Consider the following 13,124-nt stretch of genomic DNA (forward strand, 5'->3'; position numbering starts at 1 on the left):
CGATTTCTTTTTGTGTTAACAGCAGGGACGGTTTGCTTACACATCGTTCCTGCAGTCTAGCTATCTCAGCGGCTTCAATTATCTCCCGAACCAGCGCCTCATTATGTTTAGCTAGAACTTTACATTGGGTGAATTGCACGCAGCAAGTTTTTGACGCGCAGTCTCTTACATGGATCCCCAAATGCCTGCTTTTTTGTTCGACGTTGTTTTTGTGTTCTTTCAGCCTGTCATTTGTGCACCTTCCAGTCTGTCCTACGTATTCCTTCCCACACTTCAAGGGTATGGAATAAACAACGCCTTCCGCGCACTCCACAAATCGACTCTGGTGGTTTGTTACGCACCCCCTCTGCCTTTGCGATCCATCAGCGTTTACACGTCGGCAGAGGCTTTTCAATTTTTCAGGAGCAGTAAGCACTACATTAACGCCTGCTCTACGACCGATCTTTTTTAAGCGATGGGAAATGTTGTGCACATACGGTATGGCCACAATCCTGCGCTTGTTTGTTGTCTCCCTGTTCTCGTCACCTTGTTGAGCACCGACACGCTCGAGTCTCAACTTCTTGTTCAAACGTTCCGCAACAGAAACAAGCAAATGTGATGGGTACCCAGCTCCTGTAAGGCGGTCAACCTGGCGATGAAAAGTGGCCTCCATGGTGTGAGTGCATGACTTCTTGAGAGCATTTGACAAACAAAGGTTTGCAACTGCTCTTTTCACAAGTTTGGAATGAGCCGAGTAGAAAGGGAGTGGCGCCTTGTCACCTCTGGGTTCATAAGCCCAGCAGACCTTCCCTTGCCCGAAATCAAGTCTGAGATCTAGAAATCTCATAGACCCCTGTACCGGGACTTCGTAGGTAATCGTGAGCGGCTGAAGAACGTGGTTAAAGCACGCCACTACTTCCTGAGCTACGTCTTGGGCGTTCGTGCCGCGGCCATCACAGAGCACAAGGTAGTCATCGACGTACCTAAACACTTTGCGGACGCTTGTGCCGGGGAGGGCGTTCAGAAGGATTCTGTCTTTCTGGGCGAGGTACAAGTCACTGAGGATTGGTGCAATACAAGAACCTATGCACACGCCGCTTTTTTGGAGATACATGTTACCCTCCCAGAGGACATGGGTAGACTTCAAATAGACAGCAAGCAGCTCCAAGAACCCGCCTGTCGACACACCACAGGCATTTTGAAAAGTGATTGCACCGTACGTATCTATGCAAGTCTCTACACATTCTAGGAGATCATCTTGGGGAATCGAATAGTACAGATCTTTTACATCTACCGAACAAGCTGCAAAGTCAGTGCTAGAATTGTCATTTAAAACCTTATTAAATCGTCTGATGATTTCACCTGGAAAGGGTCGTCACAGTCTAGTAATTTTAGTTTTTCCTGTAAGAACTTGGCGATCATTTTTTGCCAGGTCCCATTCTCAGAAACTATAACCCTTAGGGGCCAGTCAGGTTTATGCGTTTTCACAGTGAAAAACATGTCAAGAGAAGATTTTTTACTGGTCTCAATGCTGCGCACTAGGTGGTCAAGTTTAAGGTTTTTGCATAGCTTCTTAGCATTTGACTTCGCTTTTCTTAGCACCGACATTTTGTGTCTATTAAAAACAGAACTAATGGCATCTAGCGCCTTGGCTTTGCACAAGTCAATAGGTAACACAGCAAAGCCGCCCTCCTTGTCCGAAGTAAGCAATGAAAGCGAATGTTCTTTCAAATACTTCACCGCTCGTCCTACAGGCAGGCTTCTGTTGGGCAGTCGGCAGCGTGCGACCACGTCCACTCCGTCTGAGACGCACCTGGAACTTTCGGACTCCGGTGCAGCCCGCGCAACTCGTCGTGCCATGGCCAGAAGTTCCGGTGCGGATTTCTTAGGCTCGACGGCGAACTTCGGCCCGTGGCGTAAAACTTCTAGGACTGACTGAGGCAGGCCTTTGACTCCGCAGGTGTGGACCCTGTTACCAGCTGTCTGTCCTTCCGTTGCTCTTCTTTTCGAGGAGATGCCGGCGCGCAGCTTAGCCAAGGTGAAGTTCCAGAAGCCTTCGATGGATCTATCAAGAAGCAGCGAAGTGTCCCGCCACTGCCGGGGGTTGGCGAGGAGCCGGAGGCGTAAGCAATCCTTATACACGCGGGCCTGCCGGTACCATTCTGACTTCAAAATCTTCAGGCATCTTCGCCCATGGCTGTCAGAGGGTGCATACCCTCCAAAGAGGGCTATCACTTCCGGAGGAAGAATCTTCATACGTGCGCAGAACGACATTGTTCTCGCTCGGCAGAGTGCGTTGACAATGAGGGCAATGAGGGCTGAGAAGTCAAGGGTGAAACATTGAAAGGAGCCCGAAGTACAAGAAATGTAGTTAGCTAGAATAGCAGCTTGGGCATGTTGGTTATGCATCTTGAGGGTAACAGCGCGGGACACAGGACGGGAGCACACGAATAGAGGACGACACAACGAGCGCTGACTTTCAACAACGTTTATTTTGGAACACCCTCAGCTTCTTATACCCTAACGCCACAGACGCGTACAGATGACTTGCACATATTAGCAAAGTTAGCGAAGTTAGCATATTAGCGAAGTCAAATGCTAAGAAGCTATGCAAAAACCTTAAACTTGACCACCTAGTGCGCAGCATTGAGACCAGTAAAAAATCTTCTCTTGACATGTTTTTCACTGTGAAAACGCATAAACCTGACTGGCCCCTAAGGGTTATAGTTTCTGAGAATGGGACCTGGCAAAAAATGATCGCCAAGTTCTTACAGGAAAAACTAAAATTACTAGACTGTGACGACCCTTTCCAGGTGAAATCATCAGACGATTTAATAATGTTTTTAAATGACAATTCTAGCACTGACTTTGCAGCTTGTTCGGTAGATGTAAAAGATCTGTACTATTCGATTCCCCAAGATGATCTCCTAGAATGTGTAGAGACTTGCATAGATACGTACGGTGCAATCACTTTTCAAAATGCCTGTGGTGTGTCGACAGGCGGGTTCTTGGAGCTGCTTGCTGTCTATTTGAAGTCTACCCATGTCCTCTGGGAGGGTAACATGTATCTCCAAAAAAGCGGCGTGTGCATAGGTTCTTGTATTGCACCAATCCTCAGTGACTTGTACCTCGCCCAGAAAGACAGAATCCTTCTGAACGCCCTCCCCGGCACAAGCATCCGCAAAGTGTTTAGGTACGTCGATGACTACCTTGTGCTCTGTGATGGCCGCGGCACGAACGCCCAAGACGTAGCTCAGGAAGTAGTGGCGTGCTTTAACCACGTTCTTCAGCCGCTCACGATTACCTACGAAGTCCCGGTACAGGGGTCTATGAGATTTCTAGATCTCAGACTTGATTTCGGGCAAGGGAAGGTCTGCTGGGCTTATGAACCCAGAGGTGACAAGGCGCCACTCCCTTTCTACTCGGCTCATTCCAAACTTGTGAAAAGAGCAGTTGCAAACCTTTGTTTGTCAAATGCTCTCAAGAAGTCATGCACTCACACCATGGAGGCCACTTTTCATCGCCAGGTTGACCGCCTTACAGGAGCTGGGTACCCATCACATTTGCTTGTTTCTGTTGCGGAACGTTTGAACAAGAAGTTGAGACTCGAGCGTGTCGGTGCTCAACAAGGTGACGAGAACAGGGAGACAACAAACAAGCGCAGGATTGTGGCCATACCGTATGTGCACAACATTTCCCATCGCTTAAAAAAGATCGGTCGTAGAGCAGGCGTTAATGTAGTGCTTACTGCTCCTGAAAAATTGAAAAGCCTCTGCCGACGTGTAAACGCTGATGGATCGCAAAGGCAGAGGGGGTGCGTAACAAACCACCAGAGTCGATTTGTGGAGTGCGCGGAAGGCGTTGTTTATTCCATACCCTTGAAGTGTGGGAAGGAATACGTAGGACAGACTGGAAGGTGCACAAATGACAGGCTGAAAGAACACAAAAACAACGTCGAACAAAAAAGCAGGCATTTGGGGATCCATGTAAGAGACTGCGCGTCAAAAACTTGCTGCGTGCAATTCACCCAATGTAAAGTTCTAGCTAAACATAATGAGGCGCTGGTTCGGGAGATAATTGAAGCCGCTGAGATAGCTAGACTGCAGGAACGATGTGTAAGCAAACCGTCCCTGCTGTTAACACAAAAAGAAATCGAACTGCTGAATGTGCAATCGTCTCCATGAGTGTTCAGAGAGTGCACCACGCTGTGTGCAAGAAAAGGTTATGTGGAACGTGTATTTATTTATCTAATATTATGTTTTTGTTTTGTTTTTTAACTTTGCTAATATGTGCAAGTCATCTGTACGCGTCTGTGGCGTTAGGGTATAAGAAGCTGAGGGTGTTCCAAAATAAACGTTGTTGAAAGTCAGCGCTCGTTGTGTCGTCCTCTATTCGTGTGCTCCCGTCCTGTGGCCCGCGCTGTTATCCTCAAGATGCATAACCAACATGCCCAAGCTGCTATTCTAGTTACTCAAGCTGTTGGGCTGTTCCTAATTTGTTAGCATTGTGCAAATTTGCCAGCTGGCTAATGTGCATCATTTAAAATGATGCACTCTAGCCCGCAACCAAGCTTGAACAAAACTAGCCAGGGTTCTTCAATAAATTTGCATTTCGGAAACACCCTGGAGCCTGAAAGTTGCAAGGAATGGCGATTGCTAAATGGCTTTCTTCAGCTGCACAGTGCCTTCAATAAGCTCAAGCTTATGACACTATTTGGCAGTAAAGTCTTCTACTGGCCTGATTGGTGCACTATCCAGAAAAAAGCATTGGCACTCGTGCTGAGCAGGTCTAGAATAGGAGATGTTAAATGGTTCACAGGGCAGAGCACAAGCTGCTTTATTCTAGGTGTAGGAAATTACCAACATTACAAAATAGAGAAAGGGTACGTACACAGGACAGGAAAGGAAATGGCTGACTAAATATTCTCAGCCTGTGGAGTCATCTGTCTGACTGTTGGGTCAAATGCTATGCAACCACTACATAATTCCATTCTTAAAAGCTTGGGCTCGCCTCATGACAATGGCATTAATATTTTTCTATTTTGCTGCATTAAATAGCCGTATTGCTGACACAAGCTGCAAGTCTGCGAAGTGTTCACTAGACAAACTGCTTTCAAGCAATGTAAACCGTGAACGCCACTACTACTACCGTTCCACTAGCACAAGCAGCAAGCATCGGTGCCGGAGAGCTTCTAGCAAAGAACACTCAGAAGCATAAAAGTCGCACAAAAAAGTGCCTCGGTAGTAGTTAAACCGCTTGCGTTTTTCATTCCATAAGGTAAATGAACATGCGGTGCCGTTTCGAATGTCATCAACAGAGCGAGGGGTGCAGACAAGAGTAGTAGCCAAAGGAGAAATCTTCCCTACCGTGGTGGCATTCTATGCCATCAAGAGCAGTTCCCTCTAATACCGCGCGATGGGCCCTACGTAGCCGCAGTGCTCATCAATGTGCTGGGCGAGGAAAAAAGGTTAATAAATTATATTAAAAGCGATGGAATTCGGGCAAAAACAGCGGTAAGCAGATCAGAATAGAGTTTGGACAGCCAGAGAAAAGCCTACATTTTTTGTCCTGATTCAACCTCCTTAGTCCCGGCGTCACCCATTCCTTGGCACTTAGGTGCACACTTCTGAACCTAAGCACAAAGATATAACTTTCATAAAGCACAAAACAACCGGCGCAACAAAACGCAACATCTCGTATAGCGGGAACAATCGCGCCGTCGCGAGGACGTGCGGCGGCCCTTTGACGTCTTATGTCCTTACCTGCAAGAAAAAGCAGCACCTTGGATGCGGGACGTGTTATTTATTAGCGAGGACCGTGAAACTTTGTTATGGGTAAACATTCAGGACAAGATATCTTCAAAAAAGACGGTCACTTATGCGTCTCAGCGCAAAACATGGAGGCAGCCATCTTGAATGTTTTGGTATTTTTCTCTTTTTGGTGTACATACACAACAGATGGCGCGAGACGCTACAAAAACGATAATGATGATAATGGCCGCGAATTTTGAAATTTTAATTTGCGCAGAAGGATGGCGTTTTTCGCTTAAATTAGGCGCAAATTCGACGAGCTTATAGGCAGACGCCAGGCATGAAAGGGAGATTCAGTTTGGCTACGAAAGAAAATTTACGCCTTACATAGCATAAAAACAAATCCCACTAATAGTCATTTTCGATTTCAATTACACTCGGAGACAACTTATGGCAGTGTGGCCAAGGCTAGGCAGAAAAGGCAAGATAGGCCAATGTTCCCTAGCCTTGGAAAAGGAGCCAACTCACCCCTAGTGACCTTACACTTTCTCTTCAATTTATCCCTTTCACCCGTCCCCTCGCCTTCCACAAGGCAAGAGTACCATGGCCTGTCCTCTTTCCTTTCCTGTCTGGTCTTGGCCACAGTGAGAGAGAAAAAAAAAGGGGGGGGGGGGGGGGGGGGGGTATCCCTTAGTATATACATAAAATATACTGACAATGAAACATGAACTGATCGGGCAGCGCCTAGCTTGTCTGTGCGACCCTCCATAGCAGTTGCAGATCCTGTATGGCCCGAGAACTTGTGTTCCGTCCAAAAAGCAAGGAAAGGCACAAGCTTTCTAAACTGGTTTATTTTATTTCATACATACTGCTAGCCTCCTTTTGGAGGCTGTTGCAGGTTTGGGGCATAATATAGAAACAGCAAATGACAGGAATACTGGCAATCCACACTTGTCTAATTTTTATATAATTCTATATGGCAGTGTGGAACAAGAAATGGAAAAGAAGGATATGGTACAATGCAATCACACTGAAGACACATGTTTCACTATATTTGTACAGAGGTCAGGCTACACATATATAGGGTACTCAAGGAACAATTGCCAGCCGTGAACTGAACCCATCTAGTGATGAGCAATTAACCACTTCATCGGCTAAACCATTCCATTCGCGGACCGCCAGGGGAAAGAAGGAGAACATGAACATATCACAGTGTGCTCGATACTCGACTAAATGCTTGGAATGACGCATTCTTTCGTTTCTCTGTGGTGACAGTTTAATAAATTTGGAAGCTGTATGCAATCAAGAACATCCACACCGTGCGTGCTGCATAGCAAACAGCCTTCGGATACTTGCCGTTGAATCAAACTATAATTGGAGTCTCTATAAAAGTCCTGACCATGAACTACAGTACTTTATGTTGCTTTTCACCTCATCTTGGTTTGCAACTTCAGGTTTAGGTTCATTGCACAGGCAAGTTCTGAGTGTAACTATAGGCAGGGGTGTTGAAAGAGGAGGAAAGGCAGGGAGGTTAACCGAAGAAGAAACCGATTTGCTACTTTGCACTGGGGGAAGGGGGTAAGTGGATATAAAAGTGATGTGTAAAAGAAAGTTACAGAAATATGAAGTCAGTACTGTCACATCACAGCCATATCACGTCGCATCGCAGCAAAATCACAGTCTACCGATCAGGCCCGTGGTTTTCATGAAGCAGAGCAGTGCCTGGGAGGTCTTTACCGCAGACGATCGCCGCAGCCAATGGCATATAATCTTGATTTCTGTCAGCGGGTGTCCATATAGACACTCTAGTGCAGGGCAGAGAAACTGTTTTTCTGCATTGTATGTGGTCCACTCGCAAAGAATGTGGCCTATAGTCTCGTCAGACCCACAGGTTGCACATGCAGGGCTATTAGCCATATCTATCACAAACGAATGAGGATTTGTGAATGCTACACCAACCCACAGGCAGCACAGCAAAGTTGCTTCACGTCGGGGTAGGCCGTGTAGAATCCGGAGCTTCAGGTCAGGAGCAGGGGTGCCGAGAGGACTGTTCTGCTTATGATATAATGACAGCACCACATTTAAGCTGCAGTGAATATGTTTTGTTAAGAATGTTGCAATAAGCGGGTACCGCACGGTTGCTGATTTATCTATACATAGGAGAGTGTCCCCCTTATATGATACAGGGAAAGAAATAACCACATAGCGATCAAAAGGATGGAGGAAGGAGAGACTGATGACAGCATGCTTTCTTGCCACTGAAAAACTGTGGAATAATAGAAATCAGGCTAGTGCCAAGAGACGGTTGGTTGGTAACTGGTTTATGGGGTTTAATGCCCCAAGCATCTCGAGTCGTATGACATCAAGAGAAGTGGTTATGGAAAAACCAAGCACATATAACAGTAGGACAAAAAAAAAGACATAACAGAACTTGCCCAGACATAACAGGTGCCTTACAACATATTTACAAATTTGCTTCCATGTGAATGCAGGAACTTGTTATAGCCTTTTCAAGATCATGGAATCAAGCATGTTGCATGCAAGGGCAAAAGTGGCTGTAAGCGTGGGAACGTAACACAAGCCGCTGACAAGGTCTCCTTGAAACAGTTCACAAGAATAGGGAATGTAAGGCACAATGAGCAGGTACAGGTCTGGACAGTATCAAGGAAGTGACAGTGGCTGCGCACGATTACGTCGCATGAATGTGAAATGTGTAGCCTCTCAATTGACGTCAATGTATCCATATGCATTTGCATTTTAGCGTGCTGTTGCTGTTTGTTTTCTTTTCTTTTTTTTTAGCGAAGTGGGGGCTTGACTATGGCAGGACTGAACTGTTTGAGATCAAGTTAAATATTTATCTAAAGCATTCCCGAGGCCTAAAACTCCATTTGTGTTGTATCTGTGGAAATACGATTTCCCATCACCATTCTGTTGTTCTGTATACTGATGTCCATTTAAAGCAAGAATAACATCAGGAGAATGTGGCTGCTAATATTTAATTTCGCAACAGATGCTTAAGCTAGGGCAGCGCAAAATGCTGAAGCCAGTCTAGTGCTCAATAATACTGGGTGAGGTTAGAGCATTGAAGGATACTGGTTTATATCTACGGCACTCACACGCCATGCACGACTATCCTACGAGGGTGTGAAGGAGTAAGCAGTCGGAGGTTGTAAGCCCAAGCCATGGATGACAACAAGGACAAGTGAGCGGATGTCTATACCATGAGGTAATGCTAATTTAAGCATCTAGATCGTCATCATCATCCTCAGCCTGACTATACCCACTGTAGGGCGAAAACCTCTCCCATATTCCTCCAATTAACCAGGTCCTGTGCGAGCTGCATCCACTTGACCCCTGTAAACTTCTTAATCTCATCCACCCACCTAATTTTCTGCCACCCCCTGCTACGCTTTCCTCCCCTTGGAATCCAGTTTGTTGCCCTAAGTGACCATCACTTATCCTTTCCTCGCGCTACATGTCCTGCCCATGACCATTTCTTCTTCTTGATTTCCCTTAGAATGTCAGTGACTTGACTTATTTCTCTGACCCACTCTGCACACTTCCTATCTCTTAACGTTATCCCTACCATTTTTCTTTCCATAGCCCTCTGCGTTGTCAACTTTAGTAGAACCCTCTTTGTTAGCTTCCACGTTTCAGTCCCATAGGTGAGTACAGGTAAGATGCAACTGTTGTATGCTTTCCTCTTGAGCGATACCGATAAACTGCTAGTCATAATCTGGGAGTACTTGCCAAATTTGCTCCATCCCAGTCTTATTCTCCTTGTTATTTCCCTTCCATGGTCCGGATCTGCTGTTACTACCTGTCCTAGATAGATATATTCGCCTACTACTTCCAGTGCTTCGCTACCTAATGTAAACTGTTTTTCCTTCCCTAGGCTACTAAACATTACCTTAGTCTTCTGCATATTGATTTTCAAGCCTACTTTTTTACTTTTTCTGTCTAGGTCATCATTCTTTGCAATTCATCCCCTGAGTTACTTAGCAAGGCAATGTCATCAGCAAATCGCAGATTACTGAGGTATTCTCCATCTACTCTTATCCCTAACTGCTCCCATTCTAAATGTCTTCTTTCTTAGATTCTAGCATCTAGATGTCACTGGATAAATTGTTCATGGTGTTTTGTGCACCTATTTCTGCTTACAGCTTTTTCTTTGCCTGTAATGTAAATTATTTGTGTTTATGTGATGAATCCCCCCCTATGTAATGCCCGCAAAGGCCCTTAGGGTATTTGAAATAAATAAATAAATAAATAAATAAAAATATATGGGTGTGTAATGCTAACAGTAAGCGCTGGAGTAGCTCGGTGCAGTAAGCAGCCAACAAGTGTGGCAGTTACGAGACGTAGTGTTGGGTTGAGTGCTGGGGTATTATAGCGTATAAGTGTGTATTGCAACCCAGATTCAATTTCAGTTTGGTGGAATGACTATATTCATTGGGTATAGGGTGTGGCATGTCCAGACGATACCAACGACAATGGCAACAATGTGGCCTCACAGATTGACACTCATATGTTTTAATTGTTGCTATAAATGTTTTTCAGTCACTTAACAAATTGCTATCCATAGCAGAAACGATACTCATGCACTGAAAAATAAAATGAAAATACTGAATATAATGCACATATATATACCTTGGTACATGTACTGTACATGTAGGGAGCCAAGGATGCAAAAGTTGTCCAAAATAAACGAGCGGCTGCGTCTCCAAGACTGCTGAAAGTAAAAACAAAAAATGGCATAGACACATGTAAACACTGAAATGAAGTGAGTGCTCTACCAAGCAGCATTGCATATGAGATATCAGCCCAAGTTTATAGTCTACTAACACGTATACAGTAACAAGGCTGCTGCAAGTGACCTGAAGGAAGTTAAGCAAGCTACCTTCCTGGCCGCATTTTGGCAGCTCGCTGCATTCGTTACTCTGGGCCTCAAGCGAACTACTGTATATTGTGTCATAGTGTATATATATTGTGATATATTTTTATATTTTATATACAATATATTTTTTATTTTTACCTACCCTGTCCTTTCTCCCTATCGTTCACCTCTTTGATTTCATCTACCCCTTCCTCGCTATCCCTTTAATTCCACCGCCCTTGTTCAGGTGCTCCAGATATCAGATACCGGGGCTGGCAAACATCTTTTCTTTCCTTTTGTATATGTAATAAAATAACCACTAAAACAATTCAAATGCTGCTAATGCTAATCATCTTAAATTAGAATCAGATAAGCAGCAAGCTGACACAGTATAGTGCCTACGTTGTCGTGTTGCGCTGTCGCAAGCTCCTGATAGAAAAAAAAAATGTATTTGCGCAAAGCTTTGTTGGAAACAATTTCATTCCTTCCAAAGTCATTTTTGCTATACTGCTTATATATCGATACATGTTCTGATAAAACACACGAGTTTTGCACCGTCTTCAGATTGCTTTCCGAAGCTAGAAGGTGGCATCCATGCCACAGAGATATAAGTAATTGACAAATTGCACGCTAATTTCGATCTGTCATATCTGCAAGCTCAAAAACAATTAAGTACCAGGTTGCTGTTTACCTTAATTCACTACTGAATGACACCTCTCGCATTGATTTCGCGGACAAAAATGGACACGACACCCACCTACCGCTGCACTCAGCGCACTATGTCAAAAAACAACAGCAATGACAATGGCTTACGTGAGAAGCGACGGCCGATGTCAGATCGTTGACGCAGACATCGCAAATTTGCTCGGTACCCATGAATCGAACGTCCGACTTTTGCTGTTGAATGGTTTAATGTTAAGGGTGCGTTGCACTACCTCCGCTGCAGCAAAACCACGCCAATAACTGGGAGACTTTACAAACACTGCCCGAATGCGCCGACGACGGCGTCGTCCAGAGCTCGTCAATCCAAAAGCTCTGGACGCCGTCGGCGACAACGAGGAAAGAGCCGAAAAGCCCGCCAGCCCGCCACGAATCTGGGGACAAATTCAGACTCAACTAGGCACATAATAGTCAGCATTTAGGTACTTTGTAAAAACATGGCGTTCAATGCGTTTGGGGAAATCTAGGGACAAAGTTTTAGCCGAAAAAACCCTATTCATGGCGGGTTTTAGTCTCGCCCCGGCCTGAGGTGATGCACGCGGTTTGTTTACATTTCCAGCCCGATTTGTGAAAATAAAGCGCAGAACCGAGCAGTTTAGAGCCTGTTGTGCACGTCGACCCAAACGTTAGCCGCAGACTGATTGATCCGGCTGGGCGCAAGCGCAGTTTGTCCCGTAGCGAACTGGGTCAAATGCTACGTGCCATCACGCACGTAAACAGTGGCCGCCCGTTGCAGTTCTCGCGCCGCACGCTCAAATATTCCGCCGAGCGAATGCTACGCTTGGCGCTTTCGTTTGAAACGGCTGAGCGTGATCGGCAAGAAAGTGATTCGCAGCGAACGTCTGTGAAGATCCGCGTTGTCCGATGAGGGTATTTTCCCATTTACAGCGTCACGTATCTGCGATGTGAAGAGCTGACGCTCGCAAGAGAACTCCGAGCTTTACAAAGCACGTCAGCTACCTTGCCGTCTGTCCATTTTTTCATTCATTCGCTTGGCGTGGGACAAGCTGCCGCCAGATAGAGCAGCCAGAGGAGGCGCTTAAAGCCGGTCGTAAATGCAACCCGGTTATTTGCTCTCGATTTTGCATTTTGGTTCATCAAAATTTGACACTGATATTCACGACTCGTAGCGCTGCCGATATTCACGTCACATATCATTGTGATGTCACATCGCTGCTAAAATTATTCAGTAACAAGGCTTCCACTGCTTTTTTTCCTGCTACAAGACTAGATACTGTGTACACTCCCGCCGACTCTCATCCGATCCGTTCAAAGGTTCGGCAATTTTTATTCTGCGGAGGTCGGAACTCGCAGATACCTTAGCTGCCATACAGTGCAGGCCACCAATGTTTTTAGCTACGGTCGATTAGTTTTCTTGCACGCAGTGATCAATGCATCGGAACACAGTGAAATTTTATTTCCTTCTTCATTCGCAGGCATCCAAGTTCTAGTGTCCAAATAACTTTCGAAAGAACATTTTGGATACAACTGAAGAAAATTATGGCTTTTGCTCTTAAAAAGACTTCACTGCAGCCAGTGTCGTCAACAGATTTTTGCCAAGTTGGACCTGCTAGTGCGATACCGCAGGGTGTGGCTGATGATGGGGCTCACACCTTAATCTGATTAACCACGCCGTCATAAAATGAGCTTCATGAGGAGCATTTGCTGCTCAGCACGTTTTTAAGTTGTGCTGCCCCAGAAAGACAGAAAATGCAGATGCACAAAAACATCAGACTAACAAGCTGCTGCAAGTTCGCCGCATCCATATTTCCGGTCTCTTCCCAGCGGCAAAGTTTGAA

Source organism: Amblyomma maculatum, chromosome 9 (assembly GCF_055883805.1).
Source record: "Amblyomma maculatum isolate TAMU_Amacu chromosome 9, ASM5588380v1, whole genome shotgun sequence".
NCBI classification, from domain to species: Eukaryota; Metazoa; Arthropoda; class Arachnida; order Ixodida; family Ixodidae; genus Amblyomma; species Amblyomma maculatum.